Consider the following 4549-nt stretch of genomic DNA (forward strand, 5'->3'; position numbering starts at 1 on the left):
GTGTAAAGTGGGGGCTTGTGGTTCCTCCCTGGTGGACCTGTGAAGGGGGTCAGCACGCGGACACCTGTAAATCACAGCTCTTTGCAGGTTTACTGTGATTATTACCCTCAAAGTGTCTGAACTCCTATCAGCAGGCCCCTAGATCCACCTCCGGGCCAAAAAGGCCCCCAAAGTCTGAAAGCCCCACGTGCTCCCCAGGCACGTGGTCCCCCTGCAGTCTCGGCAGGTTCAAGCGGCTGGACTTCACCTCCAGCTTCCCCAATCCCCATCGAGGACGCCGCCCAGCGCATGGGTGACCCTCCCTGCCTCCCGCCAGAGTGCACTCCTTCACAAGGACACATCCCCCGAAGAGGCCCCAGAAACGCTGGTCAGCTGGCAGGCTCTCCCGGGGCCCAGCGCCGTCCGCAGCTCCACTGCACCTGCCTGTCTCCAACTTAGAGAAGACTCGGTCCTGGGGAGCTGCGGTCTGCATGCCTGTGACCCTGAGTTCATCTGCTGAAACCCTACCCCTCAGGGTGTTTTCCAATAAAGACCCTGATGCTGGGAAGATTGGGGGCAGGAGGAGAAGGGGATGACAGAGGATGAGATGGCTGGATGGCATCACCAACTCAATGGACATAGGTTTGGGTGGACTCCGGGAGTTGGTGATGGACAGGGAGGCCTGGCGCGCTGCAGTCCGTGGGGTCGCAGAGAGTCGGACACAACTGAGTGGCTGAGTGGCTGAACTGACTGAAGGGAATGGTCTCAGGACAAGGGGCCTCTGGGAGAGGGCTGGGTCTCAAGGCTCATCACTCGGGGCTGGTGGCCCAGTCAGAGGGACCCTGAAAGCTCCCGCGCCCCCAGCACCCACCACGTGAGACCTGTGTGCCGGAAAGGTCCTCCCAGACACCGCGCCTGCCCACACTGCTGTCCTGGCCTCACTCCCACAACCGTGCGGGGCAGACGCGTCTCAACAGGCGGCAGCCCCTGGACCAAGAGGAGCGCGGGCGACACGGCGCAGCCCTGACGGCTCCTCAAGACCCCGAGCGAGGGAGGACCACGTGGCCCAGCAGTTCCGCCCCGGGCGCCCGGGGACAGGAGAGCGGGGCCTGCCTCGGGAGCTGCTTACGCTCGCAGGCTCCCAGCGGCTGGGAGGTGGGAGCAAGCCCCGTGTCCGGCTGCAGGACAGACAGTGCGGCCCATCCGCGCAGCGCAGTACCACTCGGCCTTCAGGAGGACGGGGTCCCGACCCAGCTGCACCGCAGATGGACTCAGAACGTGCCGCCCAGTGAAGGGAACCGGGCGCGGTGAGGCAAGCGCCGCCATGCGGCTCTGCTCGCGGGAGGCCTGGAGGCGTCCGGCCAGGCAGGCGGAGGGCGAGGGTGGGCCCCGGGCTGCAGGCGGGCGGGCGTCGCTCTGGGTTTTGCAGGGGAGCCCTGTGTGGTGACGGCCGCGCTGCAGGGTGGCTGAGCGTCTGGTGGCTGGGCCGTCACGTCAGCGTGGTCAGGACGGTTGGTGTGACGTTCTGCGTATGAAGCTGGAGTCCGAGCCGGCGTCTCCCCTCGGGAAGTCTTTCCAGGGCACAGGTTGCAGGTTCTTGGGGGCATTCACAACAGGCGTCAGTGAGATTGATTTGGGAGGCAGCCAAGCGTTGCTCAGGGTCCAGGCGGTGCCGCGTTCGACTCCGGGGCTCACAAGTGGGGCCATCTCAGCATCTCCAGCCCCGGCACCCGGGCCGGCCTGCAGGCCCCAAGGCCGGGAGGCAGGGTGAGTCGGCACCCGACCCTCCGGTCGCAGACCTCCGCGCAGGAGCCTCTGGGTCAGAACTCCTGCCTCTGCAGGTCCTGAGCCAGACGCAGCCCTAGAACCTCAAGAAAGACCTGCTATGTCCTGTCTCTAACACAAAGTTCATCTTAATCAAAACCAAGTGAGGCCAGTGAGCGGGCGGCTCTCTTCGCACACTTGGCTTGTGCCAGCGACTCAGGCCAAGGACGGGGAACCACACAGCGTTTCCAATAACTGAGGAACTGCGTTTGACCTGGGCGTTTTCCCCTGAAAGCGAGCGCTGATCGCTGCTGCGGAACGAGATGAGTCACTGCTCTGACCGCTCCTTCTGGCTCCTCCTAGCTGCGGCCTTGCCGCCCTGCAGGCCAGGGGGCTCGCGGGCAAGCCCCCACCCTGGCATAGAGAAGAGGTACCCGGCACACAGAGGGTCCTGGGCGCTCCTGCCTGGCCCAGGGGGATGGAACGCACCCCGCTTGGTGTCACTTGGCCGCTTCTGTGATTAAGGTAATTCTTATGTCAGTTATGAAATATCCATTCTGAGTGTGTGTGGTCAGAGGTGCTGTGCAGAGAACTCATTTGAGGTCGCTCGCCTTTCCCCTCTGTTTCCCCCTTCCCAGGAGAGGCAGAGCCGGGACAGGAGGCAAGACTGTAGCGTGGAACCAGGTGTCAGTCCCTGAGGACATGGGTCCAGTCAAACGCAGCCCACAGCACTAGCAGCCCCAGGACGCAGTGAGCAGAGGGCGCCTGCACCCAAGGACCCGCATCCGCACAGCACGGCCCGCCAGGGGCTCAGGGAGCGTGCGGTGTGCTAGCCGGGAGAGGAGGGACCCCAGACCCTGACTGGAGCTGCTGCTCGTTTCCTGGGTCCTGGCCTTCTGCACTCTGCTGCCAGAGAGAAACGCCAAGGGCCGGGAAAGGGCTGCGAGAGCTTGTTGACCGGCGAGCCACGGCCCTGCCACCCCTCTCCTCTCTGTCCTCAGCCCCCACTGCCCATCAGCTCTTTGGGGCCCAGTGTGTGTCCATGCGCATCTGAGCAGAGGGTGGGCGGGAGGAGGCCCAGCCACCAGGAGGCAGCTGCACGCAAGCCCCGCGGGCAGAGCGTGGTTTAAGGCTGCTTGAGGGCAGGAGCGACGCTCAGCATGGAGGGGAGGCGTCTCCTAGTGGCGCCCGGGGCTGCGCAAGGCCTCATGCTCCCGTGCCGCTGTGGGTTGGGCCTCCAGCCTGGACACAGGCCAGAGCCCGTCCGCTGAGCCTCAGCTCGCCCAAACAGCGGCCGCAGACGGTGGGCGGGTCACTCCACTCGCCAGCCCCCCACTTCCTACGTCTGACGCTCACCCGTCCTCCCAGGTGTGTCGGCTCCTTACCCTCTGTCGCATCGAAGCTCGTCTGGATGTGCCAGAGCAAACAGAAGGCAAAGACGACCCTCAGAATGGGGAAAAGTATCTGCAAACAAAGAGGACAACGGATTCATCTCCAAAATACACCAACAGCTCACACGGCTCTGTGTCAAAAACGCAAACAGCCCAATCGAAAAATGAACATATCTAAATAGACATTTCTCCCAAGAAGACATACAGGTGGCCAAAAACACATACAAAGATGCCCGGCATCACTAATTATCAGAAAAAAGGCATACGGGAGGTTTCTGATAACGTGTTTCTAACAACTTGACTGAGGAAGTCTGAGGAAGCGACACCCTTCTCAGAGCCCCGGGGAGGCCACCCCTAAGGGCCTCCCTCTGCGCCCGGAGAGCACTGAGCCGGAGGAGGTCGCAAGGCTGTCTAGGTGACCCCTGGAAGTAGAACCCAAGCTTGCGAGCCTCCATGGCCTCCCCGCCCTGCACCGCCATCTCCATGTCCGGAAAAGCGGAAGGATGTCCACCTCGGGTCTTAACGGCGTTAAAGGCAAAGGACGCTTGCTTCTCTTCGCCCCTAAACACGGCCCGCAGCCCCGGTGGACGTGGGTGAGGCTTCCTTCAGACCTAGAGGATTGCCAGCTGCTGTTCCCTGAGCCACGAAAGGCACATGGCCCGTTCACTTGGACGACACTCGTGGGCAAAGGGACCTGTAGGTGCAAGAAAGCCAACTCACTTTGGTTCTCCGCGACTCATGCAGCTTATTTCTTTCTTGTGGTTTATTTATTTCATCAACAGAGGACCTTGATGTAATCATTTCCCTGTAATCTGGAGATAACATCTCTTTCACTAAATATAGATGGTGCCTCTGTCAATGCATTTTACAGGCAAGCCCTATCTCGCATGGAAATTAAGCAAGAAATTGGGATTACTAATAATGACATACCAGTGGCGTGGGTGGGCAGCTGAACTTAAGGTGTCCACATTAGTATACATGACTGGAATCAAGATGCAGAAAACAGGTCACACTCCTGTGGCCGCAGACGCACGCCCTTTGGACTGACCCCTCTGTATACACGGGGCTGTGCACATCCGTTCAGACACTTGGTAAGGCCGTGGCCTCTAGAAACAGGCCCGCAGGAGTCCCTCCTTGTTCCGAGGGGCTAGGTCTGCACCTGGAGAACTGGCCTTGACCATCGGCATCTCAGGAGCAGGAAGTGCGGGGAGACCAGGCAGGTCACCCAGGCGCGTTCCACCCCACGAGGGCAGAGCCCAGGCGGTTGGCACCCTGGTCCACGCATGCCCTCTGGGTGGGCCCTCCACCCAGCCACCAGGAGAGCCCCCCGGAGTGCCGCGCGCCCCCGACGGAGGCCGAGGCTCAGTGTCCACACACACCTGCACCCCTTCCCTCCGGAGCTCGCCCCCTCTCTG

At 61.8% G+C, this 4549-nt stretch overlaps 1 long non-coding RNA gene across 1 annotated transcript; it reads left to right on the forward strand.

Moving 5' to 3' along the window:
- The first annotated feature begins 431 nt into the window (after positions 1–431).
- On the forward strand, positions 432–3997 carry LOC138425695 (uncharacterized). The gene is made up of 2 exons (XR_011251325.1): positions 432–2268; positions 2382–3997. It is a non-coding gene; the product is annotated as an uncharacterized lncRNA (long non-coding RNA).
- The last annotated feature ends 552 nt before the right edge of the window (positions 3998–4549 follow it).

This window comes from Ovis canadensis, chromosome 20, assembly GCF_042477335.2.
Source record: "Ovis canadensis isolate MfBH-ARS-UI-01 breed Bighorn chromosome 20, ARS-UI_OviCan_v2, whole genome shotgun sequence".
NCBI lineage: Eukaryota > Metazoa > Chordata > Mammalia > Artiodactyla > Bovidae > Ovis > Ovis canadensis.